Source organism: Bison bison, unplaced genomic scaffold (assembly GCF_000754665.1).
Source record: "Bison bison bison isolate TAMUID 2011002044 unplaced genomic scaffold, Bison_UMD1.0 scf7180017864363, whole genome shotgun sequence".
Taxonomy (NCBI): Eukaryota; Metazoa; Chordata; class Mammalia; order Artiodactyla; family Bovidae; genus Bison; species Bison bison.
This window is the reverse complement of record NW_011494935.1, coordinates 3,688,407-3,700,305: the sequence shown is the minus strand read 5'-3', so window position 1 is coordinate 3,700,305 and position 11,899 is coordinate 3,688,407. Positions and strand designations below refer to the sequence as shown.

Genomic DNA, 11,899 nt, shown 5'->3' with positions numbered 1-11,899 from the left:
ATAATCTCTTTCAACCACCCTTACATTCAGTACACATAGAAAGGTACTCTTTTATAAGCTGTCACGTCCACAGTACTCCTAGATTCACAGCGAGATGCATGCTCACACACAGGCCTCATTAGACATGTGCCACATACCCACACCCTTGCAAACGCCTGGATAAGGATCACTCTTCTGCACAGAAATCTTCAAATGCACTGACAAGTTCTACGCACAGAACGATCCATCGACACAATCAAGTTGTCACAGGAGCTGAAAGGTTTTTCCAACCAAAGCCCAAGAGCGCGCGGCCGCTCTGAGGGCCGGCCCACGTGACCGGGTGGAACAGTCTCCCGCCCATGACGGGATGGGAAAAGTATGCCTGGGGCGGGCGCCGGCTGAGCTGCAGCAGCAGGAGGCGGGACGGCCCAGAGCTTCGTGGCTGCAGACGCCCCTGGACGTGGCCGGCGGCGGTGAGGGGAAGTGTCCACACGCGGTCCGCCCAGCCCGCACCTCCGCCGCCCTCCGGCAGGGACATTAAGTGCGGGCAGGGATGGGGAGAATACGCAGTGACTGCGGGGATAGGAAGTACGAGGGAGGGAACCGCCAACAGCCCCTTTTCGCAGGCCGGGCAACCCCCGGATTCCTGGCTCTCGTCCTCTGCCTTATAAATTACAACATGAATTGACATTTACTGAGCGCTTACAGAGCCTGTGGCAGGATCTGTGCTCAGTGGTTTTCTTGATAGTAATGGTAATAGCTCGACCGTTTGTGGAGGGCTTATTTTATGCCAGGCCCTGCCAGCATCATTTCCATGACAACACGTTATGCCCACCTGCAGAAGGGGCACCGGGTTCAGAGACAATAACGACTTGCTCAAGTTACACAGCTAGTCGTTGGTGGTAAAAGGATTTGAACCCTGGTAAGTCTGAACCCAATACCTGAGCTAACGATCATAGTTACCTATCAAGTGCATTATTTCATTGATTCTTGACATTGCATTAATTAAATATATCATACAGATGGGCAAGCTGAGATATGCAACCAGCAAGCTGAGATATGCACTCAGTTCTTCAGTACGCTCTTCACTCTCCCTCCCCACTGCCTCTCTCCAAGCCTTGTCTTATGTACTTTGTTCTTATTTCTCCATTCCCACTGCCACTGCCCCTTTCTGGGACTGCTCCTCTCAACTAAACAGCGGCACTGCCCCCCTGCAGCCTCGCAGCTCAGGTCAGTCCTTTGCACAACCTCAGTGCAATTCTCCTCTCCCTTTGACTGAAAAACTCCCCTGTGTGGAATCCTTCAAGGGTCCCCTCCTTAGACTTGCCATCTCCCAGGGACCCCACTGAACCAGCAGCAACTGTCCTATGTCTGTCAACCCAAAGCTGATGCTCAGCTAGCATTGTTCAAAATCCTCTCTGTTCCTCCATTCTGCCCTCCCACCTACACAGCTCTCCTCTGATTCATTCTGTTGTCTGGTAATCATATCCATTACGTCCACTTTCAACTGCCCCTCTGCAACCCCTCCACACTTCTCACACCCTCCCTACTGCCCTTCATGCTAATACATCCAGTGCAACACACGCTTCCTTTCTCGCCAGATGTCTGACTTCTCCACATTCCCTAGCAAGGACACAACCTTGCCTATCTTCCAATCCTCAAGCCTTAGGGTTACCTTTTGTTTTAAATGACACAAAACTAACAACATTTATCTTAAGAAATTCACACAGTATATAAAGGTGAAAACTGAAAAGTAAAAACCCACATACTCTTTCCCAATTCTGGGAGGTAAGCCCTTTAACAAGATGTGTGTCCTTGCAGAAATTTCATTATATATATAAAATCTGTCTATATATACATACATATAGATATACATCTCTATTTATCTCTTGTTTAACTCAAAGAAAAGGCATATTTGACATCCCCTGCTGCAACTTGCTTTTTCATCTTTCTGTATCTGCATATACTTTGTTCCTGTGTATAGTGTGGCATTACACAAATGAATTTTCTTTCACAAGTCTGGGGCATCTTGAAAGCCACTCGCCTCCATCAGATATTCAGCGAATTCCCCCAGGAAGTTACTTCTTTCTCTGCACATCCCTCCATTCTTCCCTGTCTTGCTGTTCCTCCTCTCATCTTCACCTGCAGACTGGACATAGATGACTGGACCTTCTCTGCCACAGTCCCAGGCTCTGATGCTTTCTACTCCCAAATGCTCATTATGGGCAGCACAGTCCCTGTGTTACTCATAGCTTCCCCCACTTTCCCCCAGGTCAAAGGCCTGCCAAGTTGGCACTGCCTCCGTGAGATAAACTGCTGCATAAGTCAGATTTCTGTTAATCAAGTTCTAATCTAGGTTTCACTTGTGAAGGGAATCCTATGCCAAATATTTTTTCAAGAAAATAATCTTCCTTTGGACTTGTGCATTGCTGTAACTGGCTTATACCACACACACACACACACACACACACACACACACACACACACACACACAGCTGTCCAGTTAGTTAAGGCTTGGGTTCTGTCCCAGCTTTGACCTGGGAAAAATGAGTTCACTTTTCTGAGCTCTGTATTCTTTCCTGCCTATGGGAATGACAGAACCAGCCTCTTAGAAGTTTGGGGGAAATGAAAGGAGAAAATGAACACGAGAGCTTTGAAATAGAAACACACAACTTATATGGAGAACACATATGGAGAATACCCTCTTCCTCTAGATCAGGGGTTGCAAACTCATATGCCAACAGGGACCATGCATGATACGTAAGTGAACAGGATGCATAGCATTTAGGAGTGGTGAGGACTGGACACTGAAGAACGTAGGTCCTTGGTATTAGTTTGCTAGGGCTGTCTTAGCAAAGTAACACAACTGGATGGCTTAAACAACAAAAATGTATTTTCTCACAGTTCTGGAAACTAGAAGTCTATGATTAAGGTGATCGCAGATTTGATTTCTTCCAAGGCCTCTCTCCTTGGCTTGCAGATGCCTACCTTTTGACTGTGACCTCGCATGGTCATCCCTTGGTCTGGGTGTTGTGTCCTAACCTCCTTTTATTATAAAGATATTAGTCATATTGGATTAGGACTCATCGATATGACTTTGACATTAATTACCTCTTTAAAGATCCTGTCTCTAAGTACAGTCCCACTCTGGGATTCCAGGGGTTAAGACTTCAACACATGAATTTTGGAGAAACACAGTTCAGCCATAATACCTTGTCCAAGAGGCAGTCAGTTGGTGCCCTGCCAGAATGTTGCCAGGTCCTTCAGATCCTGAAAAACAGCTGGAAATCTTTTTTTGTTTCAAACTAGTTTATTTAGGCGTTCCATTTTCGGTCCTCAATAGATTTTGTGTATTTCTCATATACTTCTTCACTCATTAGTTCATCTATTTCTGAAGGGTTATGGAGTGTCATCTTGATCAGCCAACCATCTTCATAACAAGTTTTGTTAACAAGTCCTGGATTTGCTGCTAGAGCTTCATTAATTTCAGTTACTTCTCCTGATAGAAGAGAAAAGAGTTCCCTAACAGCTTTCACAATTTCTAAAGCACCAAATTCCTGGTTTTTTCAGTTCTGTCCCCAATTCAGGCAGACTACAATAAACTCCCAAAACTTCCTGTGCAAAACTGCTGATTGCCACTGATCCAACACCATTTTTCTGTTGTTACCCATTCATGTTTTTCTATGAATTTCCACACTGTCTTCAGAGCGGGGTCCCCAGGACCATGGTCGGCAGGGCACGTTGGGTGCAGAGATGGTGCTCAGGCAACGGACCACAGCCTGAACACTCCGCACCGGCTGCTCACAGCGCCACGTTTGCAGGGCTGCCTGGAAATCTTTTTTTTAACTGAAATACAACTGACTTAGGATATTAGTTTCAAATGTCTAACACAGTGATTCAATATTTTTACCACTACAAAATAATCACAATAAGTCTAGTTATCATGTTACTATAAAGTTTATTACAATGTTATTGACTATGTTCCCTAGGCTGCACGTTACATTTCTGTGACTTATTTATTGTGTAACTGGAATTTTTTATCTCTTACTCTCCTTCACCTATTTCAGCCATGTCTCCTCTGCCTCCCCCCAGCAAACATGTTTGTTCTCTGTGTCTATGACTCTGTTTCTGTTTTGTTATGTTTTTCTTTTCTTTTTTAGATTCCACGTGTAAGTGAAAATCATATGGTATTTGATTTTCTTCCCTGGCTTATTTCTTGTGAAATAAAATCCCCTGTGTTCATTCTAGGTCTATCTATGTTGTCACAAATGTCAAGATTTCATTCTTTTTCATGGCTGGTAATATTCTATATCTTCTTTATCCATTTATCTATCAATGGACACTTAGGTTGCTTTCATATTTTGGCTATTGTGAATAGTGCTACAGTGAACCTAAGGGTACACATATCTTTTCAAATTGGTGCTTTTGTTCTCTTCAGATAAATACCTAGAAGTACAATTTCTGGATCATATGGAAGTTCCACTTTTAATTTTATTAGGAACCTCCTTACTGTTATCCACAGTGGCCGCACCAATTTACATTCCTGTCAACAAGGTACAAGGGTTCCCTTTTCTCCCCTTTCTGTCCAACATTTACATGTTGTCTTTTTGATAACTGCCATTCTGGCAACTGTGAGATGATACTGTGGTTTAGATGTGCATTTCTTTGATGATTAGTGATATTGAGCATCATCATGTGTCTATTGGCCATCTTTAGAAAAATGTCCATTCAGGTCCTCTGTTCATTTTTCATCAGGTTTGTTTTGGTTTGTGTGTTTGTTTTGCTGCTGAGTTGTACGAGTTCTTTGTATACTGTGGATATTAACCCTTTATCAGATATATTGTTTGCAAATATTTTCTCTTGTTCAGTTGGTTGTCTTTTCACTTTGTTGATAGTTTCCTTTGCTATGCAGAAGCTTTTTAATTTGATGTAGTACCATTTGTTTATTTTTACTTTTGTTGCCTGTGGCTGAAGAGACATACTAAAAAAATTATTGCTCAGAGTGATGTCAAAAAGCATACTACCTATGTTTTCTTCTAGGAGTCTTATGACTGCAAGTCCCACATTTAAGTCTTTAATCAATTTTGAGCTTATTTTTGTATATAGTATGTGAGAGTGGTTCAGTTTCTCAACATCAAGTTTGAAGAGGCCGTCTTTGTCTCATTATATGTTCTTGCCTCCTTGGTCATAGATTAATTGACCATACAAGTATGGGTTTATTTCTGGGCTCTTTATTCTGTTCCATTAATCTAAGTGTCTATTTTTGTGCCAGAGCCACACTGCAGCTTTGTAGTATTGTTTGCAATCAGGGAGCATGATACCTTCAGCTTTGTTCTCCTTTTTCAAGATTGTTTTGGCTATTTGGGGTCTTTTGTGTTTCCATGCAAATATTAGAATCATTTGTTCTAATTCTGTGAAAAATGCCATTAGTATTTTGATAGAGATTGCACTGAACCTGTAGATTACCTTGGGTAGTATAGTCATCTTAACAATATTAATTATTTCATCCATGAGCACTATATATCTTTCCATCTGTTTCTGTCATCTTTAATTTCTTTCAGCAAAGTCTTATAGTTTTCTAAGTACAAGCCTTTTACCTCCTTGGTTAGATATGTTCTGTATTTTACTTTGAAATCTTGATTTTAACATAAAATCTCCCAAATTTTATATTGGCAACAATTTCAAATTGTTTATTTAAAAATAAATAAATGAATGAATGAAAGCACAGTGCAGTCTGTGGTTTGCATAAGGCCATTGATAAGCCAGTTGGTCACCTCTTGTCTAGATTATAACTTCATCAGTGGCAGGACCATCTTCCATAGCTCTCAGCCGGAAGTCCTTGCACATTGCAATCTCAACAAAAAGCTGATCATTGAATGACTAAATTGCAATTTTAGATCCTTGTTTAAAGTAGGGTACACCCATAGAAATTCTGCACCTTTGCATTCATGCCATGCCATAAAACCCCCTCAACTGTTACAACTGCCTTCAATGCTGTTTATCCCAAAGCTCACAACTGTTCAACTCCTCACAAGGTCACTGTTCTCACCATTTTACAGATGAGGAAACAGCAGACCCAGGTCTGCTCGTTTATCCTTCTCCCATTCTCTCTCTCATTGTCTTCAAATTTTATCATTATATCAGAATAATACTATTATTAATATTACTGAGGGCTTATTGTGAGCTATTCACTGAATGATCCTATTTAATATTCACAATTACTCTATAATGAGGTATGAGCAATCAAATTATTCATGGAGACATTCCTAAAGTCCTCAAATAATTCAAACTGATGTAACTCAATACTCACCTGCTGAAGGATGACAGGTATTTCTGCTTACCCATTAGAATTTCTGCTCACCTATTAGAATATCCTTGCAAGGTTCTTGACAAATTTTCACATATAAAGTAAAACAATAAATATTTTTATACCATGCTTTTTTTCAAATTTACTAATTCAAATAAGACCATACACATAGCTTTTTCTATTTCACAGACAAGAAAACTGAGAGCTTAAATAACGTAACAGAGGTCAAACAGCTAGAAAATGACTGTTAACCACTTCTTAACCACCAGTTCAGCCATGTGCTCTCAAAGGCTAGCATTGTGTCACACCTTTAAAGTTACCCTGAATGCCCATCATGGCCTGACTGGAAGTGAGTTCCTGGAAAACAGCAAGCCCAAGGAAGTCAAGGAAAACAGGTTTTTCTCCCGAACCCCTCAGAGTACAGACTTTGTTCCTCTCCCTTAGTTCCTGAATCCTCAAACATAGTCCCTTCCATACTGTTCCAAGGGATCAACTAGTTCCCAAATTGCCTTCCCCTGCCTCTGTGTGGTCCTGGATGCTCCTCAAGGGAGCCTAGATCAAAGAGAAAGGAGGAGCAAGGCTTGTTTCTCGCCTGGTCGCATAGGTATGCCAGTGGGACCCTCAGTATAACCAGACCATGTGCCCTATAAGGGAAGCACCCACATCTTTTCATCTTCAGATCCCCAATGTCTAGGCTCCAACGCAATAAGAATAAGCCACACCATTAGGCATCCTTTCCAAGAAACAGTACCAAGTATCTGCATACATGATAGCCCATTTAGTCCTCCTGTCAGTTAATGAGATCAACACTCTGACTGATTCCCCTATTTCTGTTCCGTGGAGCCTGAACCTGCCAGATGGATCAGGGGTAGGGGGCCAAGCCAGACACCCCCGTTCTTCCCTCTTGATGGAATGGCAGGAGTGAAGGCCAAGCCTCCATAGGACTCTCCTTTGGTAGCAAGAAACAGAAAAACAAACTATCTCACCTGAAAATGGATAATTTTTAGGAGAATACAGAGGCTCCAGGTGAAATGCCACAGGACTCGTGGAGGAGGTGAGGGTAATTTTTGGTTGATTCAGTTTCTGTTGGTGACAATTTTAAACAAGGTCTGAATTTTTGTATCATGTTTCAACTCCATCATCAAAAAAAAAAAAAAAATCCATCACCTTGTTTGCTTTTCAGAAGGACAGAATAGGCAATGCTTTTATATCTCTTCCCCTATCCCAGGCCTTACTCTAGGAAAGTTAAATCCTTATAAAAACCTTCTAAGGTAGGTACCATTATTATCATCCCCATTTTGGAGTGGGGAGGAGGATGAGGGAGGGAGCATAAGTAACCTGCAGAAGGACCCACAGCTAGTGGCCAGTGCTGCAAGTGTGAAATACACACTGGGCCTCAAAGACTTAGTGGTAATTAAAGAATGTAAAATGCCTCAACAACTTTTACACTGACTACATGTTGAAATGATGGTATTTGAGATATATGGGGCTAAATACCATGAAAATTAATTTCATCTTCTTTTTATCTTTCTCACCTGGCGGTGAAACCAATTAAAAAGACACATGTGACTCATCTCCTCCTCCTATTGGGCAGCCCTTTGGAAGGCCACTTGGAGGGCAGAACTCAGTAGAAGCTGAACACTTTCGGGCCTTCTCGCCCGTCCTCACACCCTATACATCAGCTGCCTGCTTCTTTCCCTACGGTCTTTGGTCTCCAGGGCAGAGAAAGCCGTGGGTAGCACTGAAACCAGACGGCTTTGGCTTCAGCCGCCTCAGAGTCTGACTCCAACAGCTGAGGTCCCATGTGAAGCAGCCTCGGGCCCAGAGAGCGGGCTGCACGCCCACCACATGTCACGTGCATTGGTGTGTAAGAGATTGGCTCTATCTGTCAGAGACTAGAACTTGGTGGCATACTGCAGTGCCCGCCAGGCTGACTTTCGGTGTGCAGTCAGAGTTCCAGCTGAGGCAAATCTCGCGATATCTGGCTCCTAAGCCTCGTTAGGTCACGCTTTGTGGCTGGATCCTTTTTATTCTCTGCTGCTGCTGCTGCTGCTGCTGCTAAGTCGCTTTAGTTGTGTACGACTCTGTGCTAGACTGAGCCAAAAACGGGCAGAGGGTGGGAGGAAAAAGCCGCAGATCAGATATTTTCGGAGGTCTCCTGGCAAGTGGGCCCCATGACTTTTAATCCTTTGTGTTTAGACTCGGTGCTGCGGTGTTTCCACATGGGCATCCGTCTCCAGATACGAGGAAAAAGAGACCTCGTTCCGTGAGCCCTGTGGGAGGATCGGCAGCCAGCTCCTCTCTCTTCCCATCGGGCCTCTCTTCAGCTTCTCAGAGAAGCTGTTTCCAATTTGCTTCTTGGAATTCAGGGAGGGCATGGGATGTTTTTCATCATGGAATTTTCACTCCCATCAAAGCGAATTTTCAGCGAGCAAGCCCCACCCCATTCCCACCACCAGCCCTCTTCTTTCAACTGCAAACACAGTGAGAATTGCCTGGCCGGGTCAGAGTCAGGTGTCCTCCCCTGAAGCTTCCCGGGGCTTCTGCTGGGAGGTCAGGATGGTGCTGCTGTTAGTTCCGCTGCAGTTGGTGGCAGTTACTGTTTTAAACAAGGCTCTAACTTTTGTATCATGATTTGCTTTCAACTTTGGTTATCTTATTAAATTCTCAGAAGAACCTTGTAAGGCAGCCAGGGTGAGGGTTGTGATGTCCATCTTACAGGTGAGGAAGTGGAGGCCCAACTAAGAGGAAATGACTTTCCCAAAGCCACATGGCCAGTGAGTTACAAAACTAGGACGGGCACCCACCTCTTCTGAATCCAAGACCAGTGGTCTCCTTGGGTTTCCCTCAGAGGCCAAGTGTGGCTTTGTCATCCTTTTGCTCCTGTTGCTCTTTTATTACATACGAGTGACTATTTCATTCAAGGCTGTTGAACAGCTGAGCTGAGCTCTGGGCACTGGTGACATAACAGAGAGCAAGATAGGCAGGGCCTCTATATTCCTGGACCTTCCACTCGAGGGGGAAGACAGAGCAGAAAGTTAATGAGCCAAGAAACAAAAAATACATAATCACAACTTGAGCCAAGTGCTTTGGAAGGAAGAGCAGGGTGGTCTGAGCAAACAGGCAGGGGTGGGCCTCTCTGAAGAGGCGTGAGCCCTGAGACGCGAAGCATGAGGCAGGCAGCTATCTGAAGGCTTCCAAGGGAAGGCAGTTAGGCAGAGTTCAGAGTTCTCTTCAGCTGGTGAACTTTTTACTGTGTCACATTTGGGGCTAGACGCTTTGAATACATTAGCTATTATTCTTGCGCAAACTCCATGAGTTGAATATAGTGTTATTCCCTTTGGATAGTTGAGGAAACTAAGTGACTGCTTCCTATAGCCACTAGCACTGAGTGAAACACCACCACCACCTGTCAGTGTGACCTGGTATCTAACAGGTCAAATTTATTTGAGCACAATTTATATCTTCCAGTCTCCAAGGAAGATTGTGTGAAACTCAGACTCAGCAGCCTCAAGGCCCGGACAAGTGTCTCTGGAGTTTGCACTGGCAGCCACATTCAGGTAGAGGCAGTGAGAGACCCACGTCCCCGCTGCTGGCCCTTCTCAGGTCACTACGTGAATAGAGGGCCCTTGGGAATGAAGCAGGGGTTGTGTCCTGAGGACCATGAACACGAGCAGGGAGGAGGTCCTGACGGTGGACCTCAGGCCGAGGCCCTTTAGCTCCTACTGTTTTCCTAGAACACATGGCTTTATGATTCATTAACTACTTAACTGAGAGATGAGGAACCCAGGGACTGAGCAAATTAAAACCAGACTGAAGAACTTCATCCAAGTTCAGCACCTCATGATTCCATTTTAGGGGCTGAACCAACTAATATTGTTTTCCCTTCGGCAGGAAAATTACCATGCAGGCTTCCCTGTTCAACTCACACTACCAAGGACAATTTAGGAACTAAGAGAGTTTTTTTTTTTAAAGATGAGGAAGGGGACTTCCCTGGTGGTCCAGTGGCTAACGCTCCACACTCCAAATGCAGAGGCCCTGGATTCAATCCCTGGTCAGGGAACTAGATCCCGCATGCTGCAACTAAGACCCAATGTGGCCAAATAAATAAGCAAATAAAAGATAAGGAAGGACCAATACTTTTTTTTCTTATCAGTTGAACAGATATTTATGGAGGATCTGCCATGTGTAAAATATTCTGCAAGCCTTCTCCCCAGAGGAGGGGTGGAGCCCTGTGCTCTATGAGGTGAAAAAGAAGGTGGTGGAACAGAGCTTGCAGACCAAGGGGTGGGTTAGAGCTTGGCCTGAAGGGGAGGGGAGTGTAGGAAGAGAGGGGACTAGCCTGGGTTAGGATGGAAGCAGGGGGCCATTTCCTTTAGGTCTGCATCAGGGGTTCCAATATTTGCTCTTTGCAGCCACTGGAGTGAGACTGTCTAGAAAGTGATGTGGCTGAGCTACATTTGTAAATGATCCCTCTGGCTTGGGCAGGCAAATGGCCATCAGGGGAGCAAGAGACCTGGGCAGAGGCGCTTGCCAGCTGTAAGCCAGGAATGAGCTGATGGTGTTTGGGGGAGGTGCTTTGTGCACCCTCATCTCTTGGTTCAGCCCCTGGGAACATCCCATTGACATTCCAAAGGGGCATCCCAATGGTGGGATGTCAGGGCTCAGAAGACTGCTCCTAATCACCTTGGCTAAGCCATGTACGGGCCTCTCAGAAGACAGGAGTTTCCCGCAAATGTCGATCTCAAATATACTGAGGGAGAAAAAGCATCACTTTTACGTGTTCCAAATCACGTATTTTATATATGTGTGTATGTTTGGCATGTGTGTCTGTGTTTGAAATGATATAATAAAAAGATATCAAAGAAATTTCTCTATTGCTGTGCGTGGCTTTGGCCTGTGCTTGCTATGATTTGGGATATTTAGGAAGAAAAATCCAAGAAATGCTGACTTAATGGAAAGCATTTGGGCATTAGGGTCAGCCAAACCCAAATTCAAATATAACTTCTGCCACGAACTAGTTGTATAAACACGAGCAAATTCGCCTCTCTGAGTTCAGTTTCCTCTTCTATATATCAGAGAGGGAGAAAAAAGAAATAGCAGAGAAGGAAACAAGGTGTAGTACATTACACATCGTCTCCAGAGCCCGTCAGACTTGGGTTCAAATATTCTCCCCAGAACTCAAATTGTGTGATTTGGGGTAAATCATTTCATTTCTCAGAGCCTCTGTTTCTTCTGATGAAAAGTGAGACAGTAAGCTTACTGCTTTGTAGGGCTTATTGTAAACTTCAAATAAAATAATCCCAGTAAAGAGCTTTGCACAGTGCCAGGAACTTGTTAGGTGTCCAGTTAAGTCAGTTTGCCTATGTCTCAGTTTCCCTCTCTGTAACCAATCAGGTTGGATTGGATGGTCCCTTGGGGCTCTCCTCAAGTTTGTAATTCTAAATTTTTAAAATATATTTATGTTTAATTTGAGGATAACTGCTTTACAATGTTGTGTTAGTTTCTGCCATACATCAACATGAATCAGCCATAGGTACACATATGTCCCCTCCCTCTTGAACCTCCCTCCCACCTCCCACCCCATCCCTCCCCTCTAGGTTGTCACAGAGC

General features: G+C 44.0%; 1 protein-coding gene across 1 annotated transcript in view; it reads left to right on the top strand.

Annotated features, from left to right (window-relative positions):
• Positions 1-381: 381 nt before the first annotated feature.
• The window catches only part of C1QTNF2 (C1q and tumor necrosis factor related protein 2), a 23,215-nt gene continuing 11,697 nt past the window's right edge, over positions 382-11,899 (top strand). Inside the window, exon 1 of the mRNA XM_010855318.1 lies at positions 382-458. The gene's annotated coding sequence lies outside the window, so the exon portion shown is untranslated. The remainder of the gene's footprint in view (positions 459-11,899) is intronic.